Consider the following 26,981-nt stretch of genomic DNA (forward strand, 5'->3'; position numbering starts at 1 on the left):
TCAGCAAAATGAGGTAGACTTTGCAAGATACCGATGTGCTGCTGAAACATCACTCATGCTTTATGTTTCATGCCCGCCCCCCTCTTCCTATGCGCTTACACGCAGAGCAAATGGTGCCGACACAAGTGAAAAAAGAGAAAGAAATGATAGTAGCCTAAAAAAGGCAGTGTGATGCTCTAGCGTAGCAAAGACGTCAGAGGCTTTGATGTTTGCCAGACGTCAAGAAAGCAAATGGATGTGCAGTTGGAGCAGAAAAGATTCATCACTTAGAGTTAGTACACCATGCTTACGCATGTTTTGGTGATTATTTTAAGATTATATTTTTATTTTTACTTCTCTCCATGATGTTTAGTTTTCTTTTTTTCTTCCTTGTGCTTTAACCATTTCTTAAAAACTTTGAGGAGGAAAGTATGGGCCAAGAGAATACAGAAAATGTTTTGGTTCAATATAAAGGGACTACAATTCTGTGAGCTCTAATTACTTTAAAACAAACAGATAAACAATACTTAAAACATTTGGTTCAATTTCCCAGTTTAATTAAAAAAAAAAAAAAAAAGTTAGGCATCCGCCTAACTTCTTTGCCAAAGGATACTCAAACTCGAGAGACGACCGCTCCACCAACCGAGCCCAGTCATCTCTGGCCTCCAATGAAATAGATTTTAAACAAACATTTACAGTGTCATTTAAAAATGTGAAAACCTCCACACATCTGCACCACAATTTAATTGAGAGCCCAAAAAGTACATTTTCAGGAGCACCTTCGGGGTTACTATGTTGATGTCATGCTATAAACAATTTTACAAACATTATATAAGACTAACACATTATGATTAAGGAGAAACTGATCTTATTTTTTAGCATACTTCGTTACATTTAAAAATAAATAAATGCAGTGTGAATAAATGTGATCTGTAGCTGATCAATGTGGAACATGAGAGTTCCAAGCAGACTAGACAGCTTACAGGTATTTACTGCTAATTGCCATCAACCAAACAATCTGCATTTAGCTGTGCAAACAATCTATATTCATTCTTCCTACACATTGGATGCCTGATAAATTCTTATACCATAATTACAGATAATTGCACAGATAATTGCAAAGTACGTGTGCCCGCAAAACACAAAAAAACAATCCATGCGGCTCTCGGCAGTGAAATTGAAAGGGTCCCATTTCTGCAGTCTTCTGTCTCCTACTCATTCATTATCTAGCATTTGTATGTGTTTTGCAGCAGCAGCAACAACAACAAAAAATAGAAGCAACCAAAACAAAAACCAAAAACATTGCGGGAAGCGAGGGAGGCTGATGACAGGGTATCACGGATGATCTGAAAGCAGACATGCTGTTCGGGCGTCGCGCTTGCTTTGCAGCAAAATTGTCAAAAAGCTTCAAAGCCCAAAGCTTTGGAATTTTATGATGATTAGATCCAAGTCTGCTCTGTTTCAAGGAGGGAAAAAAAACAAATAAATTAGCACCCGTAAATCTGGATAGCCTCGGGTTTTTGCACCTAATCCCTTTCATTTCGAGTTTGTAAAATAGGAGCTCTGTGTAACAGTTCTGATAGTCAAAGGGCATTTCAAAGAATCGTTGAAGAAAGAGAGTGAGGGCAAACCAGAGAGAAGAAGATGGGGCAGTAGGGAGAGTAAGCAATTCCCCATCTATTACAGCCTCACCAATCATCAAAGACAAATTACAGTATACTTCACTGGGATATGCTAATTCCAAATTAGATGCAAGTCATCAAAAGAGCCCAAGTGCAATATTTTGCATCTACAAATTGAAGATGTCTGCTCTTAGGTTCTAAAACCAATACAGGATGAAAAAAAAAAAACAACCAGACTTACAGCATGCATATACATTACGGTTCATGTCAGCAGTACAATTATTAAATATGCAATAAAGCAGGGCTGAAACCCAGAACTGTAGATATAGATGTAGATGTAGAATAGAGCTGTGATTAGGGGGAGCTTCTGCGAGCTGTGTGTGTGATGTCAATAAACTAGGGCTGTCAAAATTATCGCGTTAACGCGCGGTAATTAATTTTTTTAATTAATCACGTTAAAATATTTGACGCAATTAACGCACATGTCCCGCTCATACAGTCTTCTGCCTTTTGGTAAGTTTTACAGCAAGGCTTTTTGTGCTGCAGCACAACAGTGAACTCTTGTGGTCGCTTTGCGACATGGTTTCTTTTTTTCTTGCCAGTTCATATGGCTGCACGACGTCTCGGGCTGAAGCCTACATTGTAATGTTGTGCTTATATGATCCTTGGGCAAGATCTGTCCGTAAGTATGGTTGTTGTAAAGAATGTACATATTATGTTAGTAAGCGAAATGTTCTATTTTTTGTATGAGACGCTTTTTGTTTATGTTTAGTGAACCTGAATAGCGTGCTAAGCTAACGTTGTTGCTAATGCAATGCTTGTGTACTTTTTTTTTGTAGTTTTATGACGGTCTAAAGAGGACAATGGTTTGAGGCTATTTTATTAATAAATCAGATGAAAAAGGAAGAAGTCTGATTATTAAGGCGTCGTTCACTAGCTGTCTAGCTTTGGAAAAAGTAGACGCTTCGGAGTGAGGACAGCATAGACAGATTTAAATGACAGTAGAGTGAAATGCCCACTACAGTCCTTATGTACCGTATGTTGAATGTACAGTGGGGAGAACAAGTATTTGATACACTGCCAATGGATTTTCCCATTGGCAGTGTATCAAATACTTGTTCTCCCCACTGTATATATCCATCTTGTGTCTTATCTTTCCATTCCAACAATTTATTTTACAGAATATAAATAATTTACAGAAAAATATGGCATATTTTAGAGATGGTTTGAATTGCGATTAATTGCGATTAATTACGATTAATTAATTTTTAAGCTGTAATTAACTCGATTAAAAATTTTAATCGTTTGACAGCCCTACAATAAACACATCGTAGTATGAGAAAGTCACCAAAAATATTTCATTTGATAGTCTGCCACCCTCCACTCATTGTGACTTGTTCCACTTTCTCTATTTCAAGACTCAAGTTTGAAAAAAGACTTTTTGAACACCAAATTAATTTTTATACAGAAAATAAATACAGTACATCTGAAACAAATGATAATAATAATATATTTGAGGGAAAAAAGCATGTTATTTTGCCTCATTCAAATTTTAATATCTGAACATTTAAGTATGTAAACTAAAGTGCAATCACATTCATAAATGAATGGCTTCTGTTTTTTGAAATGTAAATAAACCGATCTATTGTGATAAAACAACAAAATTACAATAACTGCATTAACCATCAAAGTGAAGTCTAACTGTAACCATAGTCTTGAAACAAATCTGAATAAGGATAAACATTGCAATAAAATAATGCCAACTGGTTAAACTTGAGAGTAGCTGAGATCTGTCGTGACAGAACATCGCTTTAATGATATCTGGCGTAATCTAGCATTGTGAATGGGTATAACGTCTAGACCGCGAATATAAGACGACCCCCACTTTTTCAGTCTTATTTCAACGCAAAAAAACACTGTCTTATATTCGGGCCAATACGGTATTTTCATTTGAATCCAACTCTTGACAAAAAATTGAAATACAGTACATGCATTCTGCATAGACTCAATAACATTTGGTTCCTGTGAACATTTTAATTTGGGTTAATAAAAATGAACATGAGTGTTTTTTTCCTGCCTTACTCAATTCTTCTCATCTGTGAACTTTATATCCAAATCCCAGCTCTATTTATCATTGTCAAACTGATTGTTAAGCTTGGTGCAAAGGTCTTTGGAAGTGCCCGCTGTTAAGATTATCGTTTTTAGTGTTGTTTACATCATTGTGATTGAGCACATGATTCATTATCTTTATTTGTTGTAAAGCTATTCTTGGATTTGTTTGAGATGTAAACAATCTTCCACTATTCTCTAATTGCACATCGATGCCCGCTGAGGATAAACAAATCACAGGAACGTCTGAATTTAGCCACTCTAAAAAACAGCATTTCCCAGTGCAAAAAGGTTTATTTTACTTTGGAAACTGTTGATTAGACTGTTTTGCAAAGTGTTTTGAAGACAGATTTTGATCATGTTATTTCCACTGAGATTATACACACTCAATTTGTATTTTGTTATGGGTTAACTTAGGGAATTTCTTTTTGCAAAACATGAATATTATGAGTGAGCTTTCAATTGGGGAAAAAAATGTATTATATTAGTCTTTAAATATTCACGTAAAACAGGGTGAAATCAGACTCATTTTCAAATGTATGAACCAAAGCATTATGAGTAAAATTATTCAAGCAAAAAGTTGAATATTCTTTTTACTATTGTTTCACCTTTAAGTAAGAAAATCGAAAACAGATTTCCATTTCATTTTCATAATTTCATTTCAGAATCATATTTGAATTTCCAGTAATATGTTTCATCGATAACAGTAAAGGGTAGAGGTTAAAAAGATTGCAAGTGCCCCCTAAACAAGGGTTTACTGTAAGGAATAACACGATTAAAGGTCAGGTTATGTCACTGACCTTATTTGAATGCAAATGTCACCACTTCAGAAAAGGCCATACATCTCGGGAGAAATAACTAATGTTGATCATCTGAATCGACGTGATAAATGATCCTTGTTTATCTCAGCCATCATGGTTTCGCCAAGGTTTCTAACACTCATTTGAAAAGGAGGCTTGCCAAAATACTGTTAGTTTAAACAATAGAAACATAGACAGACAATTACTCGGACCTGAGGGAGTCGCAGACTAAAGAGCTAGTCAATATTTCCGTGCAACATATGCATCAGAATGGCCAGGTCAGCTCCTGCGCTTTGCTACTCGCTGTAAGTGCCTCTTTTCCCGATCCACGTTCAAGGTGATGACCGTGGCTACATCAGTGAGGCGCAAGTACGTTGATGAATTCACCCTTTGCGTTTGACACCCGATATGTAAAAGCGCAGATGGCGTTCAAAAGCTATGAGCAGTACTTGGACAATGTCAATATTTCTCTTCAAGGTGCAGAGTAGGCATATAGACTAATGACAGAGCAAGTATATATCGGCAAATGAGGCCACAACGGGAGCAGGCCAATGGGTGGAATTAATAGCTTCGACAACAAACGACCTGTCAGGACAAGTGCAAACAAAGAGATAGACAAAAAGACTTTTAAACACACACGCAAACAAAATGCACTGTTTCAGACAAATGACCCCTAAAACTGATGATGTAATAATTCAACTGAACTGAGTTGTTTTATTATGAACTCTGGTTGTTTATCTGTGAATTGAATGAATGAATTTCTTTATTGCAAAAGTTGCTGAAATTCAATTTTGCAAGCATCTTGAGACAGAAAGCAACTTACTTTGATAATGGTATAAGGTTTATTCCTCCCAGCAGGAATATAAAAAGGTAAAGTCAAGGATCATTAAGGTCAGCCTTGGTGGGAGAATGAATACATAGATACATGTCGTTTGAAGGAAAAGTGATATTGAACCAATCTAGTACTGTATGGTCCAAAAAAAAACGGAATGATGGACTTCCCTATACAACCTGGATGTCATCGCTGACGCTGATCACGTGTAAAGTAAACCCAAAAAGAAACTAAAGCAACATTTGTATTCAGCCTTGTCGCTGCATTTAGTGTATTAACCGAGTCATGTTTAATTCCAATGCCACAAAACCAAAGGTCAAATAAACAGATTTTATTTTTCAAGACCCCCCTCCCACCACTACACACACACACACACACACAAACTCATACTTCCCACCCCCACAGCCTGTGGCTTATCATAAAAGAACCACAAGGATATATTGTCAGGAAATCTTTTGGCCAGTGCTGATTGAGGAGGCTGACTTTTATTCTCTCAAGTATACACCTTCCTCTTTCCCCACTGCCATGGTACACAGGGGTACCGTTATGTGGCGACAGTGGACTTCATCCATTCATCATTCTTTTCACCTATGAAGAAAAACACTCATACATCAAGTAGCGTGACCTCTCTCTTCCCTAAATCACACTTTGTTCTTTCTTGGTGTAAACAAAGCAGTACCCCTTGATGCCAAATCAGAATGGCAATAATATGTACTTTATGTCAGACAACATATTCTAATTGTTTGGGAATCTTTGGCATAAGGGCTGAGGCCGATTTGATACCTATAAAGATACATGGGCGGTGATTTAATTCTAAAACATCTTTCAAGACAACGGTTCGATTACAATTTGGTTTGGAAGCAATACGATTTGACACGATGCAGAAATAAAACAATAAGACATGTTGACATCAATCATGGGGAATTTCAAATTTCAAACAAACAAAAAAAAAAATATTGGTAAGCATTCTGTTTTTTAAATATGAAAAAAAAAAAATCTCAGGTAAAGTATGATATTGACAACAATGACACATTTGTTGGATGGCATCAGATAATGCTAAAAACAAAACATGAACACATTAAAACTAATGCAGTCTTCACGTGCTCTGGAAAAGTTAATCCTCCATACCACTTGCTAATTGTTAATTTTGAGTGCGTCCTGTTCATGTGCTTTTGTTGTCACGGCAAAAAAACATGGAGGACACATATTAGTATGTCATTTTTGTATGTTGCCTGAGTAAAACTGTTTTAGAATTATTAGAATTAATGATGATAAATAAATCGGAATTAATCAATCACATCACTCCTGAGTCCTCCAGTCACCTCCACTACCTATTATGGTATCTGCTTGATATAGTAAACTGTATCTTCTTCCAACCGTCCAAGGCGCACCATTTGTAATGTCATAGTGTCTTAAAACACTTTTGTTTGAGTTGATGATGATATGTTTCATCACTTGCATAGCTTATTAATAGAGCAGTAGGGAAATGTGGGTTCAAATACAACATGTCGTCTCCGCCCGTTGGCCCGGTCCTCCGGAGAGCCCGGTTTTTGGACGTAAAGGTGATCTGGGTGGACGAGGGTAAGGTGTAAAAGGCAATTATGATGATGCACTGAGATATAATACTGTATGAACATTTCAAATGTGTCTGTCAGCACCCACCCGCTGCAGTGGATGATCAATTGGAGGGGCCCACGAAAGGGTGGAAGGGCTTGGGCAGAATTTTACCATAGCATCCTATATGTATCTCAACATTAAGTGTCAGAATTTGTATTGATTGAGTAGCCTGAGGATTCATTTGATTCTCCTGCAACCAACCAAAGTCAGTCAAGCAAAAAAAAAAAAAAAAAAACTGCAGCGGTGCCTTGATATAAAATTTCAAACTGATCCGTAACCATGCTCCTATCTCACACTTGTATCTCAAATATTTTTTCTACATGGGGATGAGTGGAAATGCCACTACTATATTGGCCCGAACATAAGACGGCCCTGATTATAAGACGACCCCCTCTTTTTCAAGACTCAGGTTTGAAAAACGACTTTTTGAACACCAAATTAATTTTTATACAGAAAATAATTACAGTACATCTGAAACATGATTATAACAATATTTTTGAGAGAAAAAGCATGTTATTATGCCTCATTCAAATCTTAATACCTGAACATTTAAATATGTAAACTAAAGTGCAATCACATTCGTAAATGAATGGCTTCTGGTTTTTGAAATGTAAGTAAACCAATCTATTGTGATAAAACAACAAAATTGCAATAACTGAATTAACCATCAAAGTGAAGTCTAACTGTAACTGTAGTCGTGAAACAAATTTGAATAAGGAAAAACATTGTAATAAAATAATGCAAACTGGTTAAACTTGAGAGAAGCTGAGATCTGTCATGACAGAACATCGCTTCAATGATATCTGGCGCCATCTAGTGTCGTGAATGGGTATGATGTCTAGACCGCGAATATAAGACGACCCCCACTTTTTCAGTCTTATTTAAATGCAAAAAACGCCGTCTTATATTCAGGCCATTACGGTAATTTGTTCCGTATATAAGGTATTAATTAAGTTTACAACGAAAGCAAAATGTTATCATGGCAATTTTGTTTTCCCTTATATGCTTTCCCAGCCATAAAGCAATGTTCTTTGATTGTTTTAAATGCGCAACTAATAGTTTTCAATTTTTATGTTTAGGATTAGCACCGTCCTTCGTTGGCTGGGCTCTCAATATTCTCTAAAATTACTTCACTTGTATCTCAAGGGGCAATTATATATAAATATTTGTAATTGTGAAATCAAATTCATGTAAACAAGTTTCCATTGAAACGGCCCAGCAGCAGTAAAGCCTTCAAATTTAGCTGGGCGTCGCGTCCACAAAGATGGAGTGTGACATGTTTGCTTATCGCGTCTGAGGGGATTAAGTGTCGAGTGATTATTTACCATGTAATTATTAATCTTAAAACAGGATACTGCTTTTATTCGCAGTGATGTAGACATATACATGCACAGCACATCCTGGGTCAGTTTTGCCAATTTTAAACAGATTATAAAAGTGTGCAAATGTGCTTGGGGATGTTTACATGAATTTTTATTTTTAAAATGAATGCAAAATGTGCAGTCTAGCATTTTGGTTTTTAGTTTGCTATATGTATTGCATAGTGTGATCACGCTACTCTGCAGGGGGGAGGCTCTTTTAATCTGTAATCCTTTGCCTTCTTAAGGGAAGCCGAGGCCGGGGATCAGAGCGCAGAGAGCCGATGTATCCTTCGGCAGACGTGTGCCCGTGCCGCCACACTCCACCCACCGTGTACTGAAGCTGTCACAATTGGTGTCAGGGGCTATGAGGCAGGCAATTTTAGCGGTGTGCTGTGAATCGATACCCAATCACATCACGTTCACGGGCAGCACATTAACCTGAAGAGGCCGTAGAGCAATTTACAGCATATTGTTTTTGGCCCTAGGAGCAACAGGCGTGAGGAGCGATAGACACATCACAGCAGAGCAAGACAAGGCCCTTGTTTTGACAACGATGGCCTTTTCTCTGGTTGGAGAACACTACCGGGACACAGCTGCGTCACAAAAGGCCCAGAAAAATGCAAATAGCACTGGATCCGATGACAAGACTTGTAACATCATCTTTAGAGGAACAATGCCAAACACATACGGCCAGCGCATTGTGTGCAGACATCCGCGGAACATCGAAGGTGCGGATAACACACGGAACAGAATCTTTTGAAAAAACGTTTGATTTTGAGACTGTTGTGCGCATCTTGTCAGGCCAACAAGTAGTTTCTACACACACACACCTGCAATCATTACCTTGGCACAGCGGGGCTGCCTGAGTGGAACACACTGCCACGCTGCGAGCACAGTTTGCAGCATGGATTAGAGAAGAGAATCACAAGGCAAAAAACAGGAATGCAGGCTAGACTAACAAACCAACTGGCAAAAAATTGTTTTTGGTGATAAATATTACCTGCATGCATACAAAACAAGAAGACGTCATACTGTTGGGACAAATAAACCAACAACAGCTTTGGTAAATGTTCAATCATGATTAATAATTCCAAAGTGCACTCTGTCAACAATTATGAATGACTGAAGAGATGTCTCACATGTCATGTTAGAATTACAGTATAAAATGCATTCATAATGTCTGAGCTGCTTTGGGTTCAATTGGATGCCGCGTAAACACTATAATCTTCATGGATGTGAGTGACTTAATTGCAGCTTTCCTGTTCAATATGCCTCAACTACTCACTCAGAAACTGCAAACACAAAAATCTATGATCATACGTCACCAAACTTGAACCCTCGTCAACCTCTGAAAATATCAGAATAATCGCCCCATTGTTATGGATTTTTACAGGTCAAGCATTTTCCTCATTATGTGTGGTTAAGCTTAAGTTTAACCTACAGTGGGGCAAAAAAGTATTTAGTCAACCACTAATTGTGCAAGTTCTCCCACTTGAAAATATTAGAGAGGCCTGTAATTGTCAACATGGGTAAATCTCAACCATGAGAGACAGAATGTGGAAAAAAAAAAAAAAAACAGAAAATCACATTGTATGATTTTTAAAGAATTTATTTGCAAATCATGGTGGAAAATAAGTATTTGTTCAATACCAAAAGTTCATCTCAATACTTTGTTATGTACCCTTTGATGGCAATAACAGAGGCCAAACGTTTTCTGTAACTCTTCACATGCTTTTCACACACTGTTGCTGGTATTTTGACCCATTCCTCCATGCAGATCTCCTCTAGAGCAGTGATGTTTTGGGGCTGTCGTTGGGCATCACGGACTTTCAACTCCTTCCTCACCCAGTGGCGTCAAAATACTAACAAGAACGGTGAGCAAAAATGCCAGAACCACACGGGGGGACCTAGTGAATGACCAACAGAGAGCTGGGACTACAGTAACAAAGGCTACTATCAGTAACACAATGCGCCGCCAGGGACTCAAATCCTGCACCGCCAGACATGTCCCCCTGCTGAAGAAAGTACACGTCCAGGCCCGTCTGCGGTTCGCTAGAGAGCATTTGGATGATCCAGAAGAGGACTGGGAGAATGTGTTATGGTCAGATGAAACCAAAATAGAACTTTTTAGTAGAAACACAGGTTCTGGTGTTTGGAGGAAAAAGAATACTGAATTGCACCATACCCACTGTGAAGCATGGGGGTGGAAACATCATGCTTTGGGGCTGTTTTTCTGCAAAGGGACCAGGACGACTGATCTGTGTAAAGGAAAGAATGAATGAGGCCATGTATCGAGAGATTTTGAGTGAAAATCTCCTTCCATTAGCAAGGGCATTGAAGATGAGACATGGCTGGGTCTTTCAGGATGACAATGATCCCAAACACCCAGCCAGGGCAATAAAGGAGTGGCTTCGTAAGAATCATTTCAAGGTCCTGGAGTGGCCTAGCCAGTCTCCAGATCTCAACCCCATAGAAAATCTGTGGATGGAGTTGAAAGTTTGTGTTGCCCAACGACAGCCCCAAAACATCACTGCTCTAGAGGAGATCTGCATGGAGGAATGGGTCAAAATACCAGCAACAGTGTGTGAAAAGCTTGTGAAGAGTTACGGAAACGTTTGCCCTCCGTTATTGCCAACAAAGGGTACATAACAAAGTATTGAGATGAACTTTTGGTATTGACCAAATACTTATTTCCACGATGATTTGCAAATAAATTCTTTAAAAATTAAACTATGTGATTTTCTGTTTTTTTCCACATTCTGTCTCTCATGGTTGAGTTTTACCCATGTTGACAATTACAGGCCTCTCTAATATTTTCAAGTGGGAGAACTTGCACAATTAGTGGTTGACTAAATACTTATTTTCCCCACTGTACACTAAATCAGAAAAATTATGAGAATATTTTCCAAACAGTGAAGAGTGATTGTGGGATGACTCACCAATGAGCTATTGTGTTGTGATTTTCTTAGAGCGTTGTGCAAGTGAATATTTCAAAATGTAAAGCTAAGTTGGGATTCATATAAATTAGGTTGTAGCAAATTGATATTTATTGGTTACCTAACTATACTGGTCAACAAACAATGTATTGCATTAATGTTAATCCAATACCACTTATACAAAAATATCAAAAATGCCGATTGCATTGAAACTAAAGCATACAGAAAAACGCAACCGAAAATGAAAAAAAATGTTGGCCAGAGTTGTTGTCAGGCATAATCAAAATTATCAGATTTAATTATCATTTGGGCAAATGTGTTATTTCATAAGTATGTATCACACCGGTAACCCTTTGCATTAAACAGTATCAAGAAGTAGTTCTTAACATCAAAAAGTTGATGTTAATATAACAATGATTAATTTTTCCATAAATTGAGCATACAGTCTTTGTTTACTCATGTGTTGAGTAATAAAACCTTCGAAAATGTATTTTATTGTAAAATTTTAAAATAATGAGAGATTAATCGTGAGTAAGCTATTGGCCTTGTGCAAATAATCCTGGTTTAAAATATAATCAATTGATAAAGTGATAAATTTGTAACACTAGACAAGGCTTATCATATTTTCATTAAAAGTCTTAGGAAATTACTGTATCTACTGTAAACAGTATGACTACGTCATATTCTTTCCTTTATTTATTTTTTGTTGTTTTTATTTTTCATTTTTTCTTGTGCTCATCTATTACACTGGTCTACAAAATTTTGGAAAATATCTGCTTCAGGGATTTAAAAAAAAAAAAAAAAATGGCTAAATCGTACGTGCTGTGGTGACATGGATTGGAAAATAAAAGCTTTTAGTGCTGGTTGGCTAAGGTATTCAAGTTATTTAATGTTGAAGTTTGATTATAAGTTAAGAAGTTTGATATATTGGTGGAATTAGAGAACGTCAGTTTTACAACTGCTACATTTGACATAACATGAAATTTGTCTACATTCAACCATTTTGTCCACATGCAATATGCAGTACATTATGACAGAGCTCTTACTGACACAATTATATTCTGAAATGGTAGACACTTTTTGAAATAAAATATGTTTACCCAGAAATAAACCTTTTGATTTCAATTGATACTCATTTTTGCCTATATTACTTGGACATTTTGGCAAGGTATTGTATCTAAAAAATTATAGTCAATTGACACTTTTGGCGTCACCTTTCTCTTTTAGTGAGCCAAATTAGTAAAATCTCACTACTTTCATCAATGAAGCATTTTGCTTGTAGACTAGTAAATTATTCGTCAATTTGTGATGATTTTGCAAAAACATGTACGTTATACTCCCAAAAAATGATATATACCGTATATTTTCCTTTTAATAGGATAAGAAACAAAACTTGTTTCTAGGAAATGCTTTTAGTAGGATGCAATACCAAAGAAAGAATGAAAGAAATCACAACATATCTAATATGCCTGGAGGTGGTATAAGCAATCTAAGGAATCAGAGCAAAATTATTGGATGCTTAATAAGTGCTAGGAGCTGCTATGACACGCTGCATCATAGTTTTCCCTCACCCTTGATCTGCAGAAAATAGTCCTATATTCAGTATTTAACTATTGCACATCTTAATAAAGATAGAAAGAAAAATATCTCCTGATGTCAGAAGTCCAACATTCATAGATGGCAGCTTTTCAGTTACATACAAAAGAAATAGACCTGCATATAAACGTGGCATTGAAGCCACTGGAATCCAAGGTATGGGAAGTAAAGTCTGTCAAATGCTCAACAAACATTTTATTGCCTGACATTAAACTGAGAAATGCTGAAGTGACTTTAATCAGTCAAGGTACGAGAGTAGCTGAAGGTGGTCCACTGTTTGTCAGTGCTCAATCACTAATCTAATCTAGAAGGAAACTGGGTGCTCATGGATAGAAAAATTAAAGACGCATCAAAACTGTTTGATTGATGTGGCAATTCCCATAGCAGAATAAGCTGCTACTTCACATTCAACAACCGCAGCTGACACAATGTGCTGGTACCTTAGACGGTTGTTATGGCTACATAATTCCCTTAAAATGTTGCTTTTATTCAGTGCAAAATCACCTCAAGCAAGTCAAGGGCAAAACTCCTCCAGCATTTACAGAAGAAGAAGAGACACTAAGAGACACAAGGGGGAAAAAAAAACAACTTCTAACATTTTCTGACTTCTTTTGGGATGTGGCTCACTATTCAGGATGTAGAAATACATTTTGGGATTGTTTTTATTCTTTGTAAGTGTGTGCCATTAAAGTTTAAATATGACATACAGTGCATGTTTTCAATTAACATTTTAAAGAGAAGATCAAATCTGTAAAAGCAGGTCATGACTTAACAATCGTGTTGTTAATAACGGCGTTAGAATATATTGGCATTTTTTTCAGTAGTGAGTAATGCAATTACAGTGGTACCTCGACATCCGATCACTTCGACACACGATCTTTTCGACATCCGAAGTGAATTTTGACTCGCCATTTGTCTCTATATCCAACGACATGCTCAATATATGACGATTTATGACAGTGCCGCAATTTTTTTGTTTTCCCGCAAGACGGACGCACAGCGGATTTTCTCGTGGGAGAAATCAACATGGGCTCGAAGAATTTTAGTGCAATGGTGAAAAAAGGAGACGCTTACCATTGAAATAGTGGTGCAATGATTAATCCATTAACCGGAGTATTCGATTAGAAAAAAATGATTCTAATTAAATTTTGCTGCTTTGAGTATCGGTTTAATTGAAGTTCTAATAGTTTATTTTGAAAGTGTTTGCATTTAGTTTTATTTATTTGGGTGGATACACTGCCTTCGAGTCTGCCTCATTTCACATGGCTGAGTCGAGCTGCTCCATGTTAAGACCAACAAAGGTCAAGTTCTTTTTTTTAGCAAATGTTTTTTTTAATGCATTCGTAATTGAGTTTATAGGTATATTTAGCCGTTTTTTGTGGGAATATGTGTCTGAACCATTTGTTAAGAGCATTTAAAAAATAAATAAATAAATAAAAACCTTAGCATTTTATAGCATTTAAGCTAGCGGAATTTTGCTATGTAGGTTAGCCAATTGTTCTTTTGTTGTACATAGATCCTTATTTATGTATTTTTTCATGAAGTTTGAGGCTCAGCTCAGGTATTTTAATTTTTTATGTTCCTTATCCGATTACTCTATTATTCGAACTAACTAGTTCATCGATTAATTGATTACTAAAATAATCGATAACTGCAGCCCTACATTGAAATGAAGATGAAAATGTGCATGTCCATGAACTGGCTCGACAATACGGCCATAGAATGTCTCTTATCTCGACGGTCCTCCTCCGACCTCCATTCACCAGTATTTATAAGGTGACAATTATTACTGTGGTAACATCAGCAAGGAAGTCGCCAGCTTCGTCAGGTTTTTAATCATTTGTTTCAGAACTTGTGCAGCACAACAAGCCTTTTGTCCCCCGCAATATATGCCAAAAACAACAAGACATTAAAAGTGAAACTAAAATCTCTACCGCACGCAGTTATCTCACTGTGACGCGAGCCACGCGGTGCGTTCAGGTACAGTACGCAAAACACATCCACCACATTCGAAATCGATTCATTACATTATTAAAGGAATTATTATTATGATTACATTGTAATTCTGATTTTTATTTATAATTTATTTGTTTTGCTCTGTGTAATTGTTACTTGCAATAGTACTAGCAGTATTTATTAAGGATTTAGTGTAGGTTTTCGGGCTGTGGAACCAATTAATGGAATTATAATGTATTCTTAAGGGAAAATCCTGCTTGAAATATGATCATTCCGACATTTTCTTTTCTCATCTTTGCAACACCGTTACCATTCCTAATTGCACTGGTTAATTGTCAGTTTACATTTGTGTTTTCTTGACAGACTGTGACATATTTGATCCAAATAAATACCAAACGTTCTAAAATACTGTAAACAGTATAGTGCTTTTATTCTTCAATCGGTTAATATAAACATTTTTGATGTGAAAGATGTTATATAATGTATAATGCAATCACGTGTAGAAGACTAAAGGTAATGTCAGTTACTTTGCTTCGTAACTAATTACTCTTACAATGAGGTAACTGAGTTACTAACTCAATTACGTTTTGGGAGAAGTAATTTGTAACTGTAACTAATTACTTTTTTTAAAGTAAGACTACCAACACTGCTTAGCAACAATAGGAAACTGTAGGTGCAATGGTGAAAACACCTAAGAAACCACTGCACTACTTGACTAGTGCTGCAGTTGCCAGAATTTGATTTATTTGGTTAGCAAAATACATGTAAAATGTATGCTTTTATGGACAAAAATAAAACCATGTGTTTTCTACACTGACTGCGGGTAACTGGAACTTATCCCATGTATCAAAACTTGGAAACGTACCTAAACCAGACTATAAAATATAACAAAAATATTCAGTAACTTATTAGTTAAGTTCAAGCGAGACATTAACTGAATAATATGTACACCAACATCGTATCCCAAAACCCTAAATGCCAACCAGGCATGATCCATCTTCCCACAGGCTCCTGCAAACGAAGCTAGTGTTGATAAGCCATTATTGAATATGCAGAGCCTGGTTAAAAAAAAAAATTAAAAAAAAAGTACAGCACAGAATGCCCAAAGGCAAAGAACAGAGAGGACAGGAGACTCAAGAAAAGATGCTGAACCATGTGTAGAAATCATCCTCAGTGCCACATGAATGTTAAGAAGCATTCCAAATCTTACCATATTAAGAATATTTTAACCAATAACCAACCACGCAATTTAAGGAAGAATATAATCATTTAAACATTAATTGCTCGCATCATTTTTGGAAAACCTATTGTGAAAGCTGAAAACGAGGCAAACGATTGTTTCACTTTTTATACCAACACCAATTTCAAAAAAAGAATAATAAAATTTTGAAAAATGCCCCCCTCCCCTGCTATAATTTGAAATACGCTCTATTTAAATAATATGACAGGTAAGCCAGGGAAGACATCAAAGATTCTCTGACTTTTGGAAATCAAAAAAACTGCCACAGAGAATTGAGTGACAACTTGATTCCCCATCTGTTCCATAAATCAAGGAAATATGGGAAAAGTCGGCTCCACCAAATAAGAAGTTCCCCGAGCTTTGGAAACTTTTTTTTTTTTTTTTTAACAGAGAAAGCCCAAGAAAAAGTCAGGTCTTGACAAGCAGACGTTCTGTGATAGAAGAGACATTTCACCGCATTTAAGAAGACGGCTCCAAACAACAAAGGGACAGCAGCTGCTTAAAAGGCCAATTTTCCAGTCTACATTGTCATTGTCACACTCTTAACTCCAAAGGCAGACATGCACTCTGGCATCAAAGACCATTGATTTTCTAATCAAGAGCAAATGATGATTAAGGCATATCTGCCCCCTTATCTTTCCGTTTAAAATCCTCCTTTCTGGATTCAATTTGACTTTGGCTCTTTTTCAGCTAAGGAGGATCAGGATTGTCAAAGACAAAGACACCTTGGCATGTCAAGAATGATTCAAGTTACTGAAAGGCAAAATGATCACAATGGACAATTTGTCTGGGTCAGCATGAGCTCCTACTATAGCCATTCTCAATCAACACAAAACTAATTACAGTATGTGTATTGATAACCTTTACATTTGTCATATTTTATTGTTTTATAGTTATAGTTGTTGACACTAAAACAAATATGTGGTCTATTAGCTTTGAATAAACTAGTGATATACTATCTCACAAATATGCATTTTTAAAATCCACAGAAAAATATTCTGTTATTGTCTTGACATGCTGTCCTTAAAAGTGAAAACATGCAATTGGGTGATACAGCAGGGCATAAAAATGGTTTCAAACAAGAATTATGGCCGTATTCACACCTGCCCTGTTTGACCCAGTCAAAACCAAAAAAGTTCATGGTCAACACCTTTTGGACTGGTGTGAATACAAACCAGAGAACACTGGAGCAGATCAAACAGCCAATCTGTGACCTCGCTGGAGAGGTGGTCTCGGTTCGCATCCAAGCGTACCGTGGTGCGGTTCGCTATAGGTGTGAAAGCGACCGCACCGTGGTCCAGGCCATAGCTAAAATCAACAGTGTTGCCAACTCCCCATTAAGGAAAGTAGCTATCGGCTCTCCTAAAATTCGCTAGAATTTTAGGAGAGACGTCATTACCTTATTTGCATAATTGTCCATTTGCCAGTATTTGTGCTGTTGGAGTGATGAATAACTTTGTGGGAGAAGCAAAAAGTGAGTTAAAAAAAAAAAAACAGAAAAAGTCACTAGATTTGTCGCTAGTCGCTTTTGAACAAAAAAAGTCGCCAAGAGGCTTTGAAATTCGCCAGATTTAGTAAGAAAGTCGCCAAATTGGCAACAATGGAAATCACTAGAGGTGTGCGAAATTTACGATTCTAAGATTATTCGCGATTCGGCCATGGAAGATTCGATATCGATAGTTTAAAGTTGCCGTTACAGAATGGGGACTTGAGTAATCTATTTACTGTTTTGAACTGTTAACTTCATACTTAAATAGTAGTTTATTTAAGCCTGAGAAGGTTTTTGTACAATTTTTGTAACTAATGTACGAAACATTAAAAGCAGCTAATAGCTGGGGTGGTGGGGTGCATCAATAATCGATTTATCAAATCGGAGCCTCTGAATCGTAACTGAATCGTTAGGTGCCCCAAGATTCCCACCTCTAGAAAGGTCATACCTTTTTGCAAGTAACAGGCTTTCAGGGAAGTGTTGTTTGGTTAGCATCAGTCTGTGGTTAGCAGTACATCGGCTAATATGAGTCTGGTTTCAATGTGGAGCGGAATGTCTACTGTCCTTTTAAAATGCACGTGGCATCAAAGGCCTCTAATGCTTCAAATTTCCCGCAAACGCTTCAATTAAAATTTTTTTTAAAAAATTAAATCGTTATGAGCACGTTTGTAGTACTCTGCAGCTCAGTGACTGTTTATTTTCTAATCTTACAATCTTACCCTGCCCAGACCGTTTTGTCCATTGATTGAACGATTTTTTTGCACATGCGTAGGTTTGTTGTCAAATCTTGGGTGGCGTGCTCAAACTGCAATGTGAAAAGGAACCGCATCAAAAAAAGTGCGGACAAATGTATCTTGGTGCAGACCAAAGAAAGTGCCTTTCCTGGTGTGAATACGTCCTAAAACACTTTCAAACAGCAATAAAACAGGTGGTTGATGGTTTCTTAATGTTTGAATAAACAGCAATGAAAAAAATAAGATCCCAAGATGAGTTTAGCATTAAACAATGTTAATACGGTCATTCCAAAATTGATCCCCATTTCTATGACCGTGATAACATTTATTCAAAACACCGGACAGACAAACAGACTCACCTCAAGGGTATACCCTCTCCATACAATGCAGACTTTAATTATCCAACTTTCTCTCATGGCCAGCCTCCCCATGTATATGTTTAGCCTTTGTGTAATACCTGCCGGAGGATGGTGGATTAACGTTGGCTCCTCATTCTGAGCTTAGTTTGGACTTAAAGTTTAAATGTCCTTCGGGACGAGCCTGCGGCTCAGCTTAACAATGACACCCAAAAACCTCATCTCTATTCCAGCCTCTATTTCACTCCGCTTCTATTTACCACATTCCAGCTCACACCATCAACATTTTGATGGAGGAAAAGAATGAAAGGCAGATGGGCATTACCCATCCCTGACCTTCAGGCAACACACATCTGTGCCAGCTTGCAATCCAGAGCATTTATATTATAGTACAGCACCACTGAAGGTGAACAGATTGATAACTATCATAAAATGCAATGATGCCAATATCAATACGAGTACAACATGTTGAGAGTTGGTAATGCAATTTTCTTTTTTTGTGTTAAACATTAATTCGTGTCTAGTCGAACTATAGAAAAACACTCATGAGAGGCATGATGTCCCTTTGGAGGGAGCTTACTTCTGGCATGGTAAGGGAAGCTCTGAGCTCAGAGGCTCAAAACCCCGTTTATTAGGTCACATGATAAAATTCAAATTACTATGAGCCAAATTGGCTGCCACAAGTATCAGATTTCAGTAAGCCAAAATGGCTGCTAATCGCTCAACAAGATGTCAATCAAAACACTAAGAAAAGAGCATAAATTTGCTAATTCGTAAAACACAATGAATCCAACATTTTGTCACAAATTTAATTATGAGAGTCACAACCAAAATTCAAGCCAACCACAACAAAACAAAAAAAGAGAGGGTTATCTACAGATCTACTATCTACTTATTTCAAGGTGCCATAGAAACGAATGCCATAACAGTTATCTTATTTAATTTTCCTTTGTAGGGTTTCATTTTTTTTCTTATGCGAAATGAGTTAGTCTCTAAACAACCTCTAAAACTACTGAGAAACCATAAACTGCTTGAAGCCATATTATTGAACAACTATTCCATAATGGGCTAACTGCTGCTTGTTATGATGTAACTTCTGCACACTGCCACCATATAGTCCTGCTATCTCCGATGTTAGACCGCAAATCAAAGCAAAAATAGCGTTGAGCAACCTTTTTAAATGATTGCCTGTGCCAATGTGCCATCCCTAAAATGTGATCTTTTCTCATGGGGAGAGTTTGCACAGCCCTTAACCTGAACCTTTCTGTAAAGGCACTGGTCCATGTCGTTTTTGAAGGTTATCCGTAGATGTTTCACTCCCACAGCCCTATTCTTTTACATACTGTAGCTGCATTTGCACGGCTCCAGCAACCACAGGGGGTGTGAGATGGGAAATCTAGCTCCCAATCTGCCAGCGACACATCCATATCTAGGCTGCATGGCTCACTGACTTAGGAGGATGCAGTGTCAGGATTATCATCCGTTCCCAGGAAACTTCATTATGATCGGCGCAGGCTGCTATGAGCAGGCTTCAGGCAAGGAATGTTTGCCTTTTAAATAAGGGGTTCCCTGATACTGGAGCAGCTAGTTAGACATTTTTCGACAGCTCGGACACAAATCAGAGCATAACAATAGGAACACTAAGTACTCAGTCAGAAAGTATTGAGTATGTTTACCCATGGGCAAAGAAAAATGGAATAATAAATCATTCAAGAGACTAAATGTCAGTGTATTGTGTATTTTTTTAGAGTTATTTTTTCATCTGTGGTCGAAATTTGCTGTGCAGGATGAACGCAAGAGCAGTTGGATGAGGAGATTTAATAGCCGTATGTTATAACCCCCTGGATAATTAGTTCTAATGAATTTTTTTTTTGTCCATGACACCCATCCCGACAAATATCATTGCACAAAGCCACTCATGTGAATGTGCTATTGAGCGTGACACTGACCTTTCCGGTGTTTGTGGACCTCTAAAGACGTGTGCGTGAAAATACACCAAACACTAATGTCGGCCTTTTAGTGTGCAGGACTGATTTGATATAAGCCTGACAGCGGTATTTATAGAATTGCATAGAGTCTCCCTCTCCTCTGCTTTCTACACCGGCAGCCCATTCTGGCGCAGACACTATTGGCAGGCCTGCTCACTCACTGGAAAAGCCATCATGTCAGCATACTGGCAGCAGAGAGCATGTAGTGCTAACAGGTTTAGGGGGCTGCTAGAAAGAGCTGAATGTAGTTCATTATGCAGTGACAATGTACATCCAGCTTTGATGCCTTGCTTTGCATTCGACCAAGACAATCTGCAATTGAATGTCGGTGTATTTATACAAATGCAAGCATTGACTTTTTTTGTTGGGTTTTTTTTTGCTTTTTGTTTGTTTGGGTTTTTTTTTTTTTTTTTTTTTTTGCCACTGCCATCTTATAGACTTCCAGCAACATTTATTTGGAATCATTCGCTTAAACGTGAGGAGGCAATCTTGAGAAACATGGACAAATGCTTACTGATTTTCTGGGAGCCACACTTCAATGAAGTCATTCAATGCCATGGATGTTTCTATTGGATGGATGTTTCTATTCTGGAATCCAACCATTTCTTCTTCAAGTGTGTTTCTCAACAGGAAGCCCTCTGGTGAAATTCGGGTTTGTAAACCACTATGACTAACAGGTCCCTGTAGATGGCGACACGTCATCGCTAAGGATTTGAGATCAGTACAGCTTTTGAGCTGAATATAAAGATTAGGTGGTGAATCTCTACTTGTCGATTATAAGGAAAACTTGTTGAAAGTAGAACATTTTCCGGAAACCCAAACTCTAACGGAGTAAGTAGAATTAGGGGTAAACAACAATTTAGAAAGCTCCAATCAAAGCAACTCATCTTGTTCTATACAGTGTGTAGCAATCAATACAGCTGTCAAAAATCAGCCAAATAATTTTAATAGAATTAAAAAAACCTTTGGGCATTTATCATATGATTGTCATGTAACAGATTTAAAGAAATAAGCATGTCTGTAGGTGTGTCCTGCTGTGTTCACTGGGGAGGAATTCTTGAAATATGGGATTTTTTTTTTTCATTATGAACGCTGACTAAAGCAGGGGCTTCTCATTATTTTTTCGTTATTTTGTATGTTGTTGTTGTTGTTTTTTTTTCAATGAATGTGCATCAATGAATGTGCATCTCTGAATTGGCATAGTTTCATTTGAATGCCATTAAAGGATTAATTAAATGTGTGTGTGAAGCCATTCTATTTTGTTTAAAGAATAGTATATGGCTCTCGCAGTAAATGTATTATAATAATTAAATAATAATAATAATTAATTAAATTATAATAATTTGCAACGTATTGCTCACAAATCATTTATTTTGAAAATAAAAGGTTTGCAGGTTATGTAGTTCCTAATGCTTATTTTACAGTGATAAAAGTACCAGTAATCATTCATTCCCAAAAGAAGGAATTATGTTATAATGTGTCCACGCACATTTGAGCATTTGCATTGATTTACATGACTGTTCAATCAATATACCATTAATTACAGCATGCATATCAAGTACACATGCATCACATCATCCAGATGTTGATTAGATCAGATGGCAGATTGTTATTCATTAATCCAAAATAAAAGTCTTCAAAACTGAACTTGGAGTTAAAATATGATAATTTCCAATGATGGAGCATTTTAGGGTGTTTTCCAAAAGTCAGGTTTCATGGCATATTTTAATACTTAGAGCAATAGTATTAAAACTTGGCAAGCATAACCTTTGAAAGTTAAGCATTTAGCAAAAAAATGCAAATCACTAACATTGCATTCGGCCAACTGAAGATCATAAATCAAGGGATATTTTTTTTAAGAAACATTGCTCTCAAAACCAAGGCCAACATTAAGTACAACATCTTAACAGTACATCCAACAAGCACATAAGATTTTTTTGTGAATATGTATAAATAAATTCCTAATTACACAGTAAATTTGCATTCTCCAACTAGATTATCAATAATATGTTGCTTTGGTGAGGCCATAGTTTTAGCAATGTAATTTGGTTCGAGGTAGGCTTGAGTTTAGAGGCAGCATGAGCCTCCTTTCTTTTGTCTTGCTTAGTATGCATCCTGTGTATGGTAATCTGCTGTAGCTGGACTGAAAGTCATCTGCAACATCAATTTCTTATTAATACAGCCAGCAAATATCCTAAAGGTAAGATTTAAGCCTTAAAACAGTGGAGTGAAAAGTGTGAACAAAGAGAAAATCCAATTTTAATTTACTGCTCTGCTTTCTTCAAGGAATTCAAAATTGCATTGTTGTTCAGAAATGTGATCTTTTTGAAAGCTTGTATAATGATCTTTTTTCTTTCTGGGAGGCTTACAAATTAATAGCCTCTGAGCTACAAAACTTAAACAATAAGAAAAACATCTCAAATAAACTACTCGGCATTTCAGAAGAATGTGTGCGTATTTTTCCATTCAATTACTCCGATGTGAGAATTAAGTGAGCTGTCTGTATTTTACCTGACACTAACAGTTTCAGCAAAAACAATCTATAGTTTGCTCGTGTAAATGAAAGCAAATGTTATCTGCCGACAACAGCGATTAAGGCTGTTGAGTTGATTCAAGGGCCGATAAGTCCAGACCCTGTGGCAATTTAAGAGTAAATAACTGGGTAGGAAAATAATAAATGTAGAGCCGTGGAAACGAGTGTAATATATGAAGGACCGCCGTGGGATATATTGTGCCTATCGATTCTGAATTTACTGTAATGTGGTCAGAGTTTACCAAGCAGAGGCTACACGTATTAGTTGTGAAACTCAACCAGCTTTGAATTCAGCCTTTCCAAAGAAAGGGATTGAAATGGTTTGCGGAGCTGAATATGTAGAACAAAGAGAAAAGTAGCAATGTGCTATCTGTGCAGCATAGAGTTAATAAAGTTGTTTCACCCATTGTGCTTTTCGTTTCTGTATAAAACATCAATCTAACTTGGAAAAGGGCTAACTTTGTCTGGGCGCCGCTGACTAAGTACGGTCTGAACTCAAAAGCTAAATTATTTAGCCAGCTAGTCCGGTTGATAAATGTTGGCTGTGCAGGTCAATACATTACGAGGATGTGTGGACCACCTTCTGTGGGATATATTATGCATTGGGGGAGATAACGGCCATTGATTGTCTCCAACAAGGTCACAGGAAGGTCTCTTTCTGCAGTGAAAGGGCTCTATCTCTTGTGGCAACAACTTCAGGCCACCGACTTGGCCAGACCACATAAAATAAGGTTAATCAAATCTGGGTGGAAAAACTAAGAACAGTGTTGCGTTTACGAAGTATATGGGCTGATAATGGGCAGTGTTTATATGTAGGCATAGCTAACGTTTACATTATTCATGGCGCTGTGGAAAATGCAATGGCAGTGCTAATATAATATTGACCTAACCCCAACACTACATGAATGGCAATGGAGACACAACTGAACACACACACACACGCCCTGTAGAAAGTCTTACTGGAACGTATCGTTTCCTCTTTTGATCAATCCACATATTATACATGATACTTGGAAACTCAATACAGAAAATGGCTTTGCTAAAGGTCAAATGTGTGAGTGGATACAAAGAAAAGGGAGATGTCAACAAAAAAGACAGATATGTGAAGGCTTATCACAAACACCTTGAGGGATAAAGGCTTGAAATATTCTGTAGCTTCTTACTCAATGTGCACTGTTTGGTTTTACAGCTACACCGTACGCTTCTCAGAGCGTGGTCAAAGGACTTTTGTAAACGCCATGAAAACAAAATGACTCAAGGAATTAGTGGCTTGCATGTCAAACTCATTTTTATAAAAGATGTGTGCTACTAACTTTAAAGTAAAGCTCAATTATCTCTCAACATAACAGCAAACCAACAGGCGAAAAATGAGATTACATTGCCAGACTGGAACCACTGTGCAAAATCATGCACATTAATCACTCCTTGGATGGCTGATTGAGGGCACAATTTCTCAATATAAATATGATGATAAAGAAAATGTATTTGTGAACTGTTTGTAAGCTCTTGTAATCGCTATGAATAAATGTTTGCATTAATACACGATTGGTTACACATTATATAACCCAAGGGTTACAGTGCGTGAGCATCTCATGAGAGAAACACAGCACATCATACGCTGCGCCAAAAGAGTTTTCTAAGCATTTTTGCTGTAAGATATCATCAAAGCATATTCTATCCTTTCTACTTATAGTATATAAACATGACTTTGAAAAATATCCTGCAGTGGGAGAATAGAAAAGCCACTGTGGGTCCGTGTTGCCTCATCAAGCGAGATTTCAAAAGGCAGAGTGGAATTTCAATGGTGCTTCAAGGTTCTGTTAAAGGACAGGCTGCGTCGAGGAGAGGGGAAAGGAGGACACTTTACTATAGCATTGCTGGCGCCTCAACGTCTTAGGCGAAAGTCAGAGGTAAACTGTCACCAAAAATCCATTCCAGACCTTGTCTATATACAGAAACTGAGTCAAACGACAATCTGCTTTCTCGAGCAACGATGCAAGATGTGGAAGAAAACCTCCAAGACTGGCGTCACAAACGATTTATTTCAAAGAGGTAAAAAGAATATCACAGAAGCTAGATCGGGTGACGTTCTTCTCGGCTGGAAATTTTCTGGAGTTGAGGGTATTGGGAGCAGCCGCAAGTCCTGACACAACGCTCGCCTCATTTTGTACACTCTACCATGCAAACGGTGCCAAATCATTTTATAGGCATGTTGCTTGATCATCTGGCAAACACTGAAGAGGGTTTCAATACATCTCTAATGACAATAGTCCTGGAGCTTTTCTGGCACACATCTAAATAACCGCAGCAACAGGCCTTGCCCACTAATCTTTAGATGACAGATTATTATTGGAACCACAAATGTACTAAAAAGACAAGACTGCATATATAATCACAACAGGTTCATTTATGATGCACACAAAAATAGCCAAACTCTGGTGTTTTGATGCAGTCTGCACAGCACATATCAGATGTTGTTTTCTTCATCTGCCTTGTCGGAAGACGAAACTGAGGTCGAATGTATCCCTCTATCCATTTTCCATACTGCTTAGCCTGATGAAGAATGACGGTGAGATGGAAACTATGCCATCTGATTTTGGGTGAGAGATACAGTGCATCGTATAGTGGGCACCGGCCAATTTTAAGGTACGTACATCAAGACAAACCAAAACTCACAATGTTTCATGGAATTAATGAAGATTTTGAATTTATACAGTTGAGTATTAACATCAAACTTTTGTATAATCTACATTCTACATCCAAGAACATCATCTTCCAGAAAGGTTTTCAAATACGCTGGGCAGATGTCTCTTGCAAGGCAGAAAATGCACTTGTGCAAAATATAATCAACAAGGAGAGCTGAGAGCAATCCAATAAACACCCTACTCTGCTTTCAGTGTGTGCTTAGTATAATTCATTCCTTACTGAAAACGGTTTTGAGCTCAACTTTTATTGGGCACACTAAACATGGGCAAGATTTACTGCAGCAAAGGTATGTTTTAGACATTTAGGTGACCAGGGGAAAACAGCATAAGAGCACAAAGAGTCATCACGGTTTCTTTTTACTTTAAACAACTGTTAGAAGAAAATCCACAGAGAATGTCCTTGTTCTGTGACTGTATGGGAGCAAACAAGGTTTTGAAGAACTTGCTCAGTCCTGGATCTTGAACCTGTGGGGACGGATCATTATGTCCTTGTCAGCTTTATTTTTCCAACAGAGCCAAGTTCATTGATGTGTAAACATCTGCAGGAGAAAAGTGCCTTCATTCACTGGGACCAAAGGGCTCAAGGACATATTATCAAAAGAAATGTTGCAATCCTCATGGAACAGAAGAGTAAGCAGATAAAACTAGCAGATTTGAGGGGGGGGGGCAGAGTTTACTAAATTACAAGCTTTAATGGAAATGCCCAGCCACAAAATCTGATTGCTTCCATTATGTTTGCAAATGAATACAAGAGCTGCATTTACTAGTGCAGTTGTTCACGGCTTCAACTGTGTCCTGTGTGTGTACTAAATGAATATACAGTTAAGGCCAAAAGTTTCGAGTAACCTCATTCAACACGAATTATGGTCCGAAACCAACTGAAAATAAACATGAAATTCCACTAATTAACCCTGATAGAGCATACCTGTAAAGTGTAAACCATTTCAGGTTGACCACCTCTTGAAGCTCATCGGGAGAATGCCAAATTGTGCAAAAATTAATCAGATAAAAAAGGTGGGTACCGTATTTTTCGGACTACAAGTCACACCTGAGTATAAGTCGCATCAGCCATAAAATGCCAACGAAGAGATAAAAAACATACGAGCCGCACCGGAGTATTTTGGGGGG

The 26,981-nt window shown here is 37.4% G+C and overlaps 1 protein-coding gene across 4 annotated transcripts in view; it reads right to left on the bottom strand.

The window, feature by feature from the left end:
- The window catches only part of camta1a (calmodulin binding transcription activator 1a), a 568,653-nt gene that overhangs the window by 501,308 nt on the left and 40,364 nt on the right, over positions 1-26,981 (bottom strand). The gene's annotated exons all lie outside the window — the stretch shown is intronic.

Source organism: Corythoichthys intestinalis, chromosome 2 (assembly GCF_030265065.1).
Source record: "Corythoichthys intestinalis isolate RoL2023-P3 chromosome 2, ASM3026506v1, whole genome shotgun sequence".
In the NCBI taxonomy this organism is placed as follows: domain Eukaryota; kingdom Metazoa; phylum Chordata; class Actinopteri; order Syngnathiformes; family Syngnathidae; genus Corythoichthys; species Corythoichthys intestinalis.